Source organism: Ostrea edulis, chromosome 9 (genome assembly GCF_947568905.1).
Source record: "Ostrea edulis chromosome 9, xbOstEdul1.1, whole genome shotgun sequence".
Lineage (NCBI taxonomy): Eukaryota > Metazoa > Mollusca > Bivalvia > Ostreida > Ostreidae > Ostrea > Ostrea edulis.
In genome coordinates this window covers 457,461-474,152 of record NC_079172.1, presented here as the reverse complement: position 1 = coordinate 474,152, position 16,692 = coordinate 457,461, and the positions used below count along the sequence as shown (strand labels likewise).

Below are 16,692 nucleotides of genomic sequence, written 5' to 3'. Positions count from 1 at the left end.
GTTTATATGCTATGAAATACTCCTATTTTTTTCTGGTATGAAATAGAATTGAGTCAACTTAATAGCCAAAAACAATATTTAGAAATAAAACCATGATTGTGCTACAATGTCATCAGACTGACTAAAAAGCAATCTGCTGAAATACAATCGATTTTCACAATATCCTAATAATTATAGTGATTTGTGATAAAAGCTAAACAAAGCTATGTTGTATACATCGTGTAAGATTAATCAGAGATATGATAATAGACCGATCTCGACAAAAATACTACTCTAAAACTGATGAAATAGACTCGTTGAACTGGCATTATCTCCTAAAATATTTTGAGTATTTTCATTCGGTAATGTTTCCACACATCTATGAAACCAGGGCTATTAAAATATATAAAGAGGTTGGAAATAAATTAATGGGTTATATTGAAAAACCTGGTAGAAATGGACCGATCTCGACAAAAATACTATTCTAAAACTGATGGAATAGACTCGTTGAAGTGGCATTATCTCCTAAAATACTTTGAGTATTTTCATTCGGTAAAGTTTAAGCACATCTGTCAAACCAGGGCTATTACAATATATAAAGAGGTTGGAAATAAATTCATGAGGTATATTGAAAAACCTGGCCGAAATGGACCGATCTCGACAAAAACACTACTCTAAAACTGATGGAATAGACTCGTTGAACTGGCATTATCTCCTAAAATACTTTGAGTATTTTCATTCGGTAAAGTTTAAGCACATCGGTGAAGCGAAAACTATTAGAATATATAAAATTATTGGAAATTAATTAATGAGGTATATTGAAAAAACTGGCCGAAATGGACCGATCTCGACAAAAATACTACTTTAAAACTGATGGAATAGACTCGTTGAACTGGCATTATCTCCTAAAATACTTTCAGTATTTTCATTCAGTAAAGTTTAAGCACATCGTTGAGGCCAAGACTATTAGAATATAAAAAAAATATTTGAAATAAATTAATGATGTATATTGAAAAACCTGGCCGGAATGGAAGTTCAAGCACATCTGTGAAACCAAGACTATTAGATTATATAAAAGGAGATAGTGCCAGTTCAACGAGTCTATTCCATCAGTTTTAGAGTAGTATTTTTGTCGAGATCGGTCCATTTCGGCCAGGTTTTCCAATACACCTCATTAATTTAATTCCAATCTTTTGATATATTCTAATAGTCTGGGCCTCACAGATGTGCAGAAACTTTACCGAATGAAAACACTCAAAGTATTTTAGGAGATAGTGCCAGTTCAACGAGTCTATTCCATCAGTTTTAAAGTAGTATTTTTGTCGAGATCGGTCCATTTCGGCCAGGTTTTCCAATACACCTCATTAATTTAATTCCAATCTTTTGATATATTCTAATAGTCTGGGCCTCACAGATGTGCAGAAACTTTACCGAATGAAAACACTCAAAGTATTTTAGGGGATAGTGCCAGTTCAACGAGTCTATTCCATCAGTTTTAAAGTAGTATTTTTGTCGAGATCGGTCCATTTCGGCCAAGTTTTCCAATACACCTCATGAATTTATTTTCAATAATTTTATGTATTCTAATAGCCCTGGTTTTACAGATGTGCGGAAACTTTACCGAATGAAAATACTCAAAGTATTTTAGGAGATAATGCCAGTTCAACGAGTCTATTTCATTAGTTTTGGAGTAGTGTTTTTGTCGAGATCGGTCCATTTCGGCCAGGTTTTCCAATACACCTCATTAATTCAATTCCAATTTTTTTATATATTCTAATAGTCTGGGCCTCACAGATGTGCAGAAACTTTACCGAATGAAAATACTCAAAGTATTTTAGGAGATAATGCCAGTTCAACGAGTCTATTCCATCAGTTTTAGAGTAGTGTTTTTGTCGAGATCGGTCCATTTCGGCCAGGTTTTCCAATACACCTCATTAATTCAATTCCAATTTTTTTATATATTCTAATAGTCTGGGCCTCACAGATGTGCAGAAACTTTACCGAATGAAAATACTCAAAGTATTTTAGGAGATAATGCCAGTTCAACGAGTCTATTCCATCAGTTTTAGAGTAGTATTTTTGTCGAGATCGGTCCATTCCGGCCAGGTTTTTCAATATACATCATTAATTTATTTCAAATATTTTTTTTATATTCTAATAGTCTTGGCCTCAACGATGTGCTTAAACTTTACTGAATGAAAATACTGAAAGTATTTTAGGAGATAATGCCAGTTCAACGAGTCTATTCCATCAGTTTTAAAGTAGTATTTTTGTCGAGATCGGTCCATTTCGGCCAGTTTTTTCAATATACCTCATTAATTAATTTCCAATAATTTTATATATTCTAATAGTTTTCGCTTCACCGATGTGCTTAAACTTTACCGAATGAAAATACTCAAAGTATTTTAGGAGATAATGCCAGTTCAACGAGTCTATTCCATCAGTTTTAGAGTAGTGTTTTTGCCGAGATCGGTCCATTTTGGCCAGGTTTTTCAATATACCTCATTAATTTATTTCCAACCTCTTTATATATTGTAATAGCCCTGGTTTGACAGATGTGCTTAAACTTTACCGAATGAAAATACTCAAAGTATTTTAGGAATTAGTGCCATTTCAACGAGTCTATTCCATCAGTTTTAGAGTAGTATTTTTGTCGAGATCGGTCCATTTCGGCCAGGTTTAATAGTCTTCGTTTCACAAATGTGCCTAAACTTCACCGAATGAAAATACTCAAGGTATTTTAGGAGATAGTGCCAGTTCAACGAGTCTATTCGTTCAGTTTTAAAGTAGTATTTTTGTCAAGATCGGTCCATTTCGGCCAGGTTTTTCAATATACCTCATGAATTTATTTCCAATAATTTTATGTATTCTAATAGCCCTGGTTTTACAGATGTGCGGAAACTTTACCGAATGAAAATACTCAAAGTATTTTAGGAGATAATGCTAGTTCAACGAGTCTATTTCATTAGTTTTGGAGTAGTATTTTTGTCGAGATCGGTCCATTTTGGCCAGGTTTTTCAATATACATCATTAATTTATTTCCAATATTTTTTTTTATATTCTAATAGTCTTGGCCTCACCGATGTGCTTAAACTTTACCGAATGAAAATACTCAAAGTATTTTAGGAGATAGTGCCAGTTCAACGAGTCTATTCCATCAGTTTTAAAGTAGTATTTTTGTCGAGATCGGTCCATTTCGGCCAGTTTTTTCAATATACCTCATTAATTTATTTCCAATAATTTTATGTATTCTAATAGCCCTGGTTTTACAGATGTGCTTAAACTTTACCGAATGAAAATACTCAAAGTATTTTAGGAGATAATGCCAGTTCAACGAGTCTATTCCATCAGTTTTAGAGTAGTGTTTTTGTCGAGATCGGTCCATTTCGGCCAGGTTTTTCAATATACCTCATGAATTTATTTCCAACCTCTTTATATATTGTAATAGCCCTGGTTTTACAGATGTGCTTAAACTTTACCGAATGAAAATACTCAAAGTATTTTAGGATTTAGTGCCAGTTCAACGAGTCTATTCCATCAGTTTTAGAGTAGTATTTTTGTCGAGATCGGTCCATTTCGGCCAGGTTTTTCATTATACGTTATTAATTTACTTCCAATATTTATATATATTCTAATAGTCTTCGTTTCACAAATGTGCTTAAACTTCACCGAATGAAAATACTCAAGGTATTTTAGCAGATAATGCTAGTTCAACGAGTCTATTTCATCAGTTTTGGAGTAGTATTTTTGTCGAGATCGGTCCATTTTGGCCAGGTTTTTCAATATACATCATTAATTTATTTCCAATATTTTTTTTATATTCTAATAGTCTTGGCCTCACCGATGTGTTTAAACTTTACCGAATGAAAATACTCAAAGTATTTTAGGAGATAATGCCAGTTCAACGAGTCTATTCCATCAGTTTTAAAGTAATATTTTTGTCGAGATCGGTTCATTTCGGCCAGGTTTTTCAATATACCTCATTAATTTATTTCCAATCATTTTATGTATTCTAATAACCCTGGTTTCACAGATGTGCGGAAACTTTACCGAATGAAAATACTCAAAGTATTTTAGGAGATAGTGCCAGTTCAACGAGTCTATTCCATCAGTTTTAAAGTAGTATTTTTGTCGAGATCGGTCCATTTCGGCCAGGTTTTCCAATACACCTCATTAATTTAATTCCAATCTTTTTATGTATTCTAATAACCCTGGTTTTACAGATGTGCTTAAACTTTACCGAATGAAAATACTCAAAGTATTTTAGGAGATAATGCCAGTTCAACGAGTCTATTCCATCAGTTTTAGAGTAGTGTTTTTGTCGAGATCGGTCCATTTCGGCCAGGTTTTTCAATATACCTCATGAATTTATTTCCAACCTCTTTATATATTGTAATAGCCCTGGTTTGACAGATGTGCTTAAACTTTACCGAATGAAAATACTCAAAGTATTTTAGGAGATAATGCCACTTCAACGAGTCTATTCCATCAGTTTTAGAATAGTATTTTTGTCGAGATCGGTCCATTTCTACCAGGTTTTTCAATATAACCCATTAATTTATTTCCAACCTCTTTATATATTTTAATAGCCCTGGTTTCATAGATGTGTGGAAACATTACCGAATGAAAATACTCAAAATATTTTAGGAGATAATGCCAGTTCAACGAGTCTATTTCATCAGTTTTAGAGTAGTATTTTTGTCGAGATCGGTCTATTATCATATCTCTGATTAATCTTACACGATGTATACAACATAGCTTTGTTTAGCTTTTATCACAAATCACTATAATTATTAGGATATTGTGAAAATCGATTGTATTTCAGCAGATTGCTTTTTAGTCAGTCTGATGACATTGTAGCACAATCATGGTTTTATTTCTAAATATTGTTTTTGGCTATTAAGTTGACTCAATTCTATTTCATACCAGAAAAAAATAGGAGTATTTCATAGCATATAAACTGGCTATATTAAATAAAGACAAGAAATGAGTTTCTAAATGTTTATTAATCATTTTAGTAGTGTAAATTACATATATTACTCATTAAATTTGCAGTCTAGAAAAAGTCACTGATGACAAAGTTACTGAAAATTGATTACTGTAATACATAACACATGATCATAGTTTCACATCACATTTTCACTGAATAATTCTGTTTTCATCTTGAAATCCAGAATGACAAAGTGGTCCTTTGGTGAATCTCATCATGTAGAGGAGAAGGGACTTCATGAAGTCTGAAACAAATTTTAAATGGCTTAAGATGATGTGAAGTCAAAAGATGACAGGATAACAATTTCAGAAGAACTTACTGTTTTGCGTTTCCTCATGGCCATTTTCTAAATAGATCAAACTAAAGACCTAAAGAATAATGCAATATCCCAACATTCCTCTATTTATACACTATACTAACGTCAAATGGATTAGAAAACATAGCTGAGCATTCTAGTTTACCTTTCTAGATGAAATCGCTTTTGTACTGTGATGAACCGACAAATTAAATTTTAAATATTTTTATTAACACGGAGGTATCTTCCATTGACTAGCTTGTGTGCACAATCACACGCTTTTTATTCCATCCAGTACAAAACAGATAGCTTCCCAGTAATGACTCGGGGTATCTCTATATTTACGATATGTACTGTAGGCAACTGGCACGCGCAAAGTTCATTTCATTCACACCTACCTGCACATAGAGGATCAACCCTTTGTTTTGTGTAAACTGCTAAATAAACAAGACGCCCCTAAGTCTTATTGTTCCCATGCGACAGGGTATCCACATTCTGCACAGGTAAAACAGCCCTGAGGCTGTTTGGATGCCAACAGCTGAAATTCAAAATGGCGCGCGAATACTAAAATACGAAATGTCCGTGTCGCATTTCCGGAATTTCTGTCGCATTTTTTTCTGAAAAATCGCAAAATGCGACAAATGCGATGGGCAGCGCGAGCCCTGCATCTATTAAACCAGGGCTATTAGAATACATAAAATGATTTGAAATAAATTCATGAGGTATATTGAAAAACCTGGCCGAAATGGACCGATCTCGACAAAAATACTACTTAAAATCTGATGGAATAGACTTGTTGAACTGGCGCTATCTCCTACAACACTTTAAGTATATTCTTTCCGTAAAGTTTCCGCACATCTGTGAGGTCAAGACTATTAGAATATATAAAAAGATTGGAACTAAATTAATGAGGTATATTGGAAAACCTGGCCGAAATGGACCGATCTCGACAAAAATACTACTCTAAAACTGATGGAATAGACTCGTTGAACTGGCGTTATCTCCTACAATACTTTAAGTATTTGCATTCCGTAAAGTTTCCGCACATCTGTGAGGCCAAGACTATTAGAATATATAAAAATATTGGAACTAAATTAATGAGGTATATTGGAAAACCTGGCCGAAATTGACCGATCTCGACAAAAATACTACTTTAAAACTGATGAAATAGATTCGTTGAACTGGCACTATCTCCTAAAATACTTTGGGTATTTCCATTCGGTGAAGTTTAAGAGGGTGTCCATTATGATATCAGGCAGAGGTCGGCACATGCTATCTCTCAGATTTTCATGAAACTTTGTGCACAGGTTCCTACTGACCCCAATATGAAATTTGCCATATAAAAAGTTTCTATCATGTTTAGTATGGGTTCGACATGGAAAAACGACTTTGAGATAATTTTCGGTGCAAAAAGGTCACGAAATATTGGAAAAAAGTGCTATGTTTGAACAGTTCTAAAATGTCATATAACTAAGAAATAGAGAAAAGCAATATTTTATGTTAGATATACACTATATGCAATAACTAAGAGGGTTTTTGTGTGTATATTCATCCAATGAATGAATTTATTAATTGTTAAAATTGCACATATTTCACACCAATATATATTACAAAATAATGATCAAAATTTAAGATCTTATAAAACCCAATACAATGTCTCAAAAGAAATAAATTATGTATAACCAGAAACTTGAAGAGGTGTATTTCAAGTTACAAAAAAAATTCAGTGGGAAAAGCAAGGTTTGATGGTGAAAAGTTGAACTGAAATCTCAAAATTTTCAATAAGTGCAAAAAGGTCAACTACTTAAATGAAGATTGTTGAACTACATAAATAGAATAAATATGAAGTAGATATAACCAATCAATGATTAAATGATTAAAATTCATGAAAAATTACTAGAACATATGAACATTCAGAAATAAATTTCATGTCTTTGTATACATTATAGATAATAAAGGCAAAAAAATGCCTATGTAATTCATTATATAAAATTTTACAATGTGGATTTTTAAAGGTCATTTCTGACACAGGATTTGAGATAATAGTCAATTAATTAACACATATATATGAAGTTAAAATTATCAGTAAATCAAATTTTAATCAATTGCCTATCAGGAAGAATCTTAATTCATTCACTCACATTACAAACTTGACATTGGCAGATCCCGAGGGGGTGGGGGGTGGGAGGGAGGAGAACACATCCTCTCCTTTTCTCTGGGACATCTAGATAGTTATTTAGCATTAACCAGATTTTTTTTTAACTCTCTTGTAAAGCATTTCCCTTTGTATTCATGAAATAATTATAGGTTATAGACTTTGTATGGGAAAATATGACGACCGTGTTTTTTGGCGCGTAGACGGACCGAGCTTGCGAGCTTTAATGCATGTTTACTCTGATGTTGAAATATATATTGACCACTTCCAGATACACAAAATGTTTGTTGAATTTTACCCAGTGACGGAAAATGTTCATAAAGTATCTTCAACTGATGCATAAAAGGTTACATATAACTAGCAATCAATACTAAACATATTTACTTTATCAATTCATGGATATGACCTAATGCAGATTTTAGATCATTTTTCTGGACCCCCCCCCCCCCTTTCAAATCACTGGATCTGTCTCTGTTTAACAAATGACAATAAACAAATCATGTCTCAATGCCTGGTACTTAGTAGCATGGTTTGCAAAGAACGAGCTAGTGCATATTTCTGACATTTGTTACAAACAAACTTTTCCCCTAGAAATTCTGAAAATTGGCACTGAATTTATATTGATACATGTATATTAACAATTGATACATTTCACAGTATAGAATCTTATTTTGCCACCCCACCACTCTCTTCTAAGTTATGTCTAATGCTATAGCAGTGTTTCTTTTGAATATTGGTTCACAAACAGGAATAAAATTTGTCACTTCAAAAATTGAAATATGCTGCAACCATAGAGTTAAAGTAGTGGTCATCATTTGATTATCTTTGTCAGCTGCAAAGTGTTTCTGTGAAATAACTGTCAACATATCTAGATTGAAGTGGAGCTATGAGTTCTGCAATTCCCCTTATAACTTCACAAGTCTTTTGTCTGTAGTAATACTGTGTTCTCCCCAAAGCCTCTTCCTATCTTGGACTCAGCTGAGATCTAAATAACAACAGTTGTGTAAATTAATGGAAATAAAATGATGAACATGTTTAAATAGCACTGTAAGCAATGCACTAAGAGAGTCAAGATCATATGTTTGATATAGTCACAAGGTCAAAGGTCATGATACAAAATAAATTCTGGTCATTAGGCATTTCATGTGAAACAAACTAGCCCAATACCTTATCCCTCAAGATATAACAGATTGGTAATAATGAATGTTTTTGAAAAGTAGGTCAACATGGTCAAAGTCAGAAGTTCAAAAGTAAAGCTCTTTTCATTAGTAATCTATAATGTGTGAAATCTATATCAAAGCCCAATCGAAAGTGGCTGAGAAACTATATACCAATTTAAAGTTTTTGAAAATCATGCTATTTTAAAGACTAAGGTCAGGTACTAAATTAAAAGTCTGGTAATAAAGAATATACACATTTTGTATATCTTTATAAATGTAAAATATCAATATAATAAAATCTGGGTTAAACTTCAAAACCAAGGTCACAATATCAAACAGCATGGTATCAAATGAAAGTTCTTGCCACAAGATATCTAAATACTAAACATAAAAGGCTAGACTACCTTATATATAGTTCAGGAGAATTGCCTACTGTAGGTTATATTTTGTTAAAAGTAGGCCAAACACAAAAGTAAAAAAAAATTGATATCAAAAGAAATGTCTTATTATAAGGAATAAAAATATGAAATATGAGAGCCTTATTACTAACATGAGCAAGTTCCAGACAGACATTGTTGCCCCCCCCCCCCCCCCCGACTTTAGTCATAGAAATGAAAAATGAATCAACACAAATTAGGAACATTTGCAGTTTGAAAGGATTTAGTGTGGCCCTGCTAACCTTGAAAAGAATTTGTTTTAATTTCCTTTATATTCCCACATCATACTTTGATCTCCTCTATACCCTAATTCTTTAGCCTCTGAATTGAACAAAATAAAATTTACACTACCTGAAGATCCTTGCATATGAATATGACTAATCATTGACATACTCTTGAGAAGAGGATTGTTAAAGATGTTTCCTTATATTATCCCTTATAAAACTTTGACCCCCTATTATAGCCTCATCCTACACCCAGGTCATGAATTGAACTAACTCCAATCTACACAACCTGGGAATACTTCCATATTTTCATTACATTAAACGACCCCATCCTATTTTTGCCTTTTCTTGATTATCTCCCTTCAAAGGGGGCATGACCTTTCATTTAAACGAAAATGAATCTCATTCAATTGGGCCATTGGTTCTGGAGAACATGAAAATGGGAAAAATTATTACCACAATGATGACAACAGAATCCAGACAAATTTTTATGAGAAAAGTTCTCTTGAGCCTTCAGCTCAGGTGAGCTAAAAAAAAATAAAACTATATATTCATGATTCAAAAATTAAACCACATTCTGATTTCAAAACATCACCTCTGACTTTTATATATATATATATATATATATATATATATATATATATATATATATACACGAGCTAGTATTTGAAATTATCTAAACAAGATTTGTCATATATATATATATATATATATATAAATTGACGATCAGATGGAGTTCAATCACATAACATTTATTTCTCTACAGGCTGTTTCGTGAGGGGATGGTTTCCCCTCACTCGTCGGGAGAAAAATGACATCTAACGAAAAACATCCGCGTGGCTGAGAATATGTTACACAGAAACATACTGGATAGTTGCTAAGCATGATTACACACAGGATTGAGTAAATAGAAATTTATGGGAATGACGGCAAGTGCTGACAAGTTCTGAACGCTTATTCAATGAAGATTTTTCGGGATGACATATTATAAAGAATTTCTCTAGAATACAGAGGTTGCACTTTTTTGAAATGTTTGAGTATGATGATGTTTTTCCTAAAATTTCCCACTTGATTTTGTAGTCAATATTTTTGTCTTTCAATGTCCATATGAATTTGCTGAGCTCGGTGGTATTCTTTTTCGTATCTTTTTCACTCATTCATTCCGTAATTCCACGAAAAAGAATACCACCGAGCTCAGCAAATTCATATGGACATTGAAAGACAAAAATATTGACTACAAAATCAAGTGGGAAATTTTAGGAAAAACATCATCATACTCAAACATTTCAAAAAAGTGCAACCTCTGTATTCTAGAGAAATTCTTTATAATATGTCATCCCGAAAAATCTTCATTGAATAAGCGTTCAGAACTTGTCAGCACTTGCCGTCATTCCCATAAATTTCTATTTACTCAATCCTGTGTGTAATCATGCTTAGCAACTATCCAGTATGTTTCTGTGTAACATATTCTCAGCCACGCGGATGTTTTTCGTTAGATGTCATTTTTCTCCCGACGAGTGAGGGGAAACCATCCCCTCACGAAACAGCCTGTAGAGAAATAAATGTTATGTGATTGAACTCCATCTGATCGTCAATTTATGTAGCTCCGTGAGGCCACGTCGAGCACTCTAGAAGATTATATCGGAGATTTATCCCAATATATATATATATATATATATATATATATATATATACACACGAGCTAGTATTTGAAATTATCTAAACAAGATTTGTCTGAAGAGAGTTTAAAACTTGTTGAGTGGGTTAAAATCTTTGATAACAGTCCTGAATTAAAAATGCATGTATGTGTTGTGTGTGGCATGGTGACATCACATAAAAATTCAATATGAAGGGTCAAGGTCGTATGGTAAACATGTTACTATCATATGACATAAGGAACACACATTTCTGAAATATCCAACCCCCATCTCTAACCATTCTTATGTTATTGTCAAAGTTAAAAGTTTTTATATTCTACATGTATGTCTGTCAAGTGAGTTAAAACAAAAGGATTGTGACATCATAACATTGGATGCCTTTGGTCAGGATTTGTCTCAAGAAATATACATGTCAAATGTGGAATTAAGCTCTTATCTGTAATAGTTCTAAACTTACATAATTTATGAATTATGACAAGGTCAGATGTACCATGTTCTGAATTTAAAATCTTTTGATTGAAATAAATAAATATACTCACTGATAGTCTGATAATTGGCTTGCAGTAGGGGTGATTTGACTATAATTATTTTCCAAATCTGTAATGAAATGGGCGTTGTATTCATTATCAAGCTTTGGTAATTGGTATATACATGTATGTCACACTAATACACTTTTGTACCTGTGTGCATGCAAATAAATCATCAGATTTTGTGTCATGTTAAACCATCTGAATTTTATGATCCATTCAGCTTAAATTTAGAGAAATTAATGATATACATCAACCTTTAACACCCCCCACCCCCCACCCCCATAATGGTTCTTATAGTTGCATAATTACATGAATAAATATATATCATTATTTTTTAACTTTTTATTATTCGGTTTTTGTCACATACATACATGTACATATACTACCCTCTCACACTGATTCATTAATTCATCCTTTAATAGTTACTAAATCTAGGAATCCAAAAAACAAACACATGTGAAAAGTAGCTAGTAAAAAAAAAATCAGTCAAAAATAATCTGATATAATTTTAATATATATTATTTTTTAATGCATGCATGCTGATATGTACATAACTTGCAGGACAATAAACATTTTTATAAACACTTATTGAACTTTTCACCACTTTCATCTCGTTTTTGTGTGATTCTATTGTTTCTTTATTCGATGATTTGTGGATAAACATTGTGTTGTAGTACAGATTTTTAAAATCCCTACATTAACACCCCCCCCCCCGATTGATTTAATGTTTTTTTTACTGTGGGGATTTATCATTTTAATCATTATTATTTTAAAAAGAATCATTTCATCAAATGAATTGTTTGCATTGACACATCATGAGAACTTGCATCAAAATTGTCTAGCAATCAAAGACAGTTTTCAAAGAAAAATAACAGAGAAAATTCGACATTTATACTTACCACTTCCAACGGGAACACATATTTCCCTTGAAACATTGAAGTTTACTGCTCTGTCTGCTTTACACTTTCCTTTGTGTAGTAGATAACTACATTTGGTGGTGGTTGCCTCCAGTAAATCCCCAAAGAATCGCAATGACCTTGGCATACTAGTAAGCATCTGCACCGTGCACGATAGTTTAAACAGTTAAACTTTTACGTCGAATTCGAAGTACCCCGATCTGCACAGCAGGGGGTCAATCTCGGTTGAATATTACACGCAGTTCCAACTTTAAAATATCTTGAATATCCACTTATGTCTTTTAAACAATTATTAAGGGTTGACAAGTCCCTAAAATAAGGACCACTCCTAGAAAAACTTCACGTTTCTATCACTTGTCAGTCATATCTGTTTAACCACGAAACTTTGATAAGGTCCGGGCTGAATATTTATTTTTCACCATCAAATTAAAAAAACTAACTAATTCCACGTTTACACTTGATAAAAAAATCGAGATAAGTGAAAAATGTTCCAAATAAATAATGTTTTCTTCGAAAAATTACAATTTATGCAAGTTTCGGATCATTTTACATTTTTTACGCCAAGGGAGGTAACTCAAATTACTGGCTTTTTGACTACTTCTGTCAGTAAATGCTCAACAACAGCATTGTTTCCCAGCAATTTTATTGTTTCATCTTAATTATTAAGGAATTTCCTTCAAATATTGTTTATACTTTCTGGACCATTTTTATTGTATTGGGTATTATTTAACTTTACAAAACGATCATATTTATAGATTATATAGTGTCCTCGAATTTATGAAATAGGCCAAGTTTTGGAATCTAACAATGTTTTTTGTGAAATTCACTTTACATACGATAAAATTGGCGTATGACCTTAACTTTTATTGGGTATGAATAAAATTTTGGGGAATTGCATGTGCCAGCCGTATTATAGCTACTGCCTGATATCTCCGTGGACGGCCTCTTAAGCACATCTGTTAGGACAAGACTATTAGAATATAAAAAAAATATTGGAACTAAATTAATGAGGTATATTGAAAAACCAAGCCGAAATGGACCGATCTCGACAAAAATACTACTCTGAAACTGATGGAATAGACTCGTTGAACTGGCGCTATCTCCTAAAATACTTTGAGTATTTTCATTCGGTAATGTTTCCACACATCTATGAAACCAGGGCTATTAGACTATATAAAGAGGTTGGAAATAAATTAATGAGGTATATTGAAAAACCTGGCCGAAATGGACCGATCTCGACAAAAATACTACTCTAAAACTAATGGAATAGACTCGTTGAACTGGCACTATCTCCTAAAATACTTTGAGTATTTTCATTCGGTAAAGTTTAAGCACATCTGTGAAACCAGGGCTATTAGAATATATAAAAAGATTGGAAATAAATTAATGAGGTATATTGAAAAACCTGGCTGGAATAGACCGATCTCGACAAAAATACTACTTTAAAACTGATGAAATAGATTCGTTGAACTGGCACTATCTCCTACAATACTTTGAGTATTTTCATTCGGAAAAGTTTAAGCACATCTGTGAGGACAAGACTATTAGAATAGAAAAAAATTATTGGAAATAAATCAATGCGGTATATTGAAAAACCTGGCCAAAATGGACCGATCTCGACAAAAATACTATTCTAAAACTGATGGAATAGACTCGTTGAACTGGCATTATCTCCTAAAATACTTTGAGTGTTTTCATTCGGTAATGTTTCCACACATCTATAAAACCAGGGCTATTTGAATATATAAAAATATTGGAAATAAATCAATGCGGTATATTGAAAAACCTGGCCGAAATGGACCGATCTCGACAAAAATACTATTCTAAAACTGATGGAATAGACTCGTTGAATTGGCACTATCTCCTAAAATACTTTGAGTGTTTTCATTCGGTAAAGTTTAAGCACATCTGTGAAACCAGAGCTATTGCAATATATAAAAATATTGGAAGTAAATTAATGAGGTATATTGAAAAACCTGGCCGAAATGAACCGATCTCGACAAAAATACTACTCTAAAAGTGATGAAATAGAGTCGTTGAACTGGCGCTATCTCCTAAAATACTTTGAGTATTTTCATTCGGTAAAGTTTACGCACAGTTGTGAAACCAGGGCTATTAGAATATATAAAAATATTGGAAATAAATTAATGAGATATATTGAAAAACCAGGCCGGAATGAACCGATCTCGACAAAAATACTACTCTAAAACTGATGGAATAGATTCGTTGAACTGGCATTATCTCCTAAAATACTTTGAGTATTTTCATTCGGTAAAGATTCCGCACATCTGTTCAACCAGGGCTATTAGAATACATCAAATGATTTGAAATAAATGCATGAGGTATATTGAAAAACCTGGCCGAAATGGACTGATCTCGACAAAAATACTACTCTAAAACAGATGGAATAGACTCGTTGAACTGGCATTATCTCCTAAAATATTTTGAGTATCTTCTTTCGGTAAAGTTTCCGCACATCTGTGAAACCAGGGCTATTAGAATATATAAAAATATTGGAAATAAATTAATGAGGTATATTGAAAAACCTGGCCGGAATGGACCAATCTCGAGAAAAATACTACTCTAAAACTGATGAAATAGACTCGTTGAACTGGCGCTATCTCCTACAACACTTTAAGTATATTCTTTCCGTAAAGTTTCCGCACATCTGTGAGGTCAAGACTATTAGAATATATAAAAAGCTTGGTACTAAATTAATGAGGTATATTGGAAAACCTGGCCGAAATGGACCGATCTCGAGAAAAATACTACTCTGAAACTGATGGAATAGACTCGTTGAACTGGCGCTATCTCCTACAATACTTTAAGTATTTTCATTCCGTAAAGTTTCCGCACATCTGTGAGGTCAAGACTATTAGAATATATAAAAAGATTGGAACTAAATTAATGAGGTATATTGGAAAACCTGGCCGAAATGGACCAATCTCGACAAAAATACTACTCTAAAACTGATGTAATAGACTCGTTGAACTGGTAATATCTCCTAAAATACTTTGAGTATTTTCATTCGGTAGAGTTTAAGAACATCTGTCAAACCAGGGCTATTACAATATATAAAAATATTGGAAATAAATTAATGAGGTATATTGAAAAACCTTACTGAAAAAGACCGATCTCGACAAAAATACTACTCTAAAACTGATGAAATAGACTCGTTGAACTGGAGCTATGTCCTAAAATGCTTTGAGTATTTTCATTCGGTAAACTTTCCGCACATCTGTAAAGCCAAGACTATTAGAATATATAAAAAGATTGGAACTAAATTAATGAGGTATATTGAAAAACCTGGCCGAAATGAACCGATCTCGACAAAAATATTACTCTAAAACTGATGAAATCGACTCGTTGAACTGGCGCTATCTCTAAAATACTTTGAGTATTTTCATTCGGTAAAGTTTACGCACAGTTGTGAAACCAGGGCTATTAGAATATATAAAAATATTGGAAATAAATTAATGAGGTATATTGAATAACCAGGCCGGAATGAACCGATCTCGACAAAAATACTACTCTAAAACTGATGAAATAGACTCGTTGAACTGGCATTATCTCCTAAAATATTTTAAGTATTTTCATTCGGTAAAGTTTCCGCACATCTGTGAAACCAGGGCTATTAGAATATATAAAAATATTGGAAATAAATTCATGATGTATATTGGAAAACCTGGCGGGAATGGACGGATCTCGACAAAAATACTACTCTAAAACTGATGGAATAGACTCGTTGAACTGGCATTATCTCCTAAAATACTTTGAGTGTTTTCATTCGGTAAAGTTTAAGCACATCTGTCAAACCAGGGCTATTACAATATATAGAAATATCGGAACTAAATTAATGAGGTATATTGGAAAACCTGGCCGAAATGGACCGATCTCGACAAAAATACTACTCTAAAACTAATGGAATAGACTCATTGAACGGGCACTATCTCCTAAAATACTTTGAGTGTTTTCATTCGGTAAAGTTTAAGCACATCTGTGAAACCAGGGCTATTGCAATATATAAAAATATTGGAAATAAATTAATGGGGTATATTGAAAAACCTGGCCGAAATGAACCGATCTCGACAAAAATACTACTTTAAAACTGATGGAATAGACTCGTTGAATTGGCGCTATCTCCTACAATACTTTAAGTATTTTCATTCCGTAAAGTTTCTGCACATCTGTGAGGCCAAGACTATTAGAATATATAAAAAGATTGGAACTAAATTAATGAGGTATATTGAAAAACCTTGCCGAAATGGACCGATCTCGACAAAAATACTACTCTAAAACTGATGGAATAGACTCGTTGAACTGGCACTATCTCCTAAAACACTTTGA

The 16,692-nt window shown here is 32.9% G+C and overlaps 1 long non-coding RNA gene across 1 annotated transcript; it reads right to left on the bottom strand.

Moving 5' to 3' along the window:
- Positions 1 to 4,966: 4,966 nt before the first annotated feature.
- Positions 4,967 to 5,930, bottom strand: LOC130049960 (uncharacterized). The gene is made up of 2 exons (XR_008798295.1): positions 5,663 to 5,930; positions 4,967 to 5,213 (listed from the first exon to the last, which is right to left on the bottom strand). It is a non-coding gene; the product is annotated as an uncharacterized LOC130049960 (long non-coding RNA).
- Between the last annotated feature and the right edge of the window lie 10,762 nt (positions 5,931 to 16,692).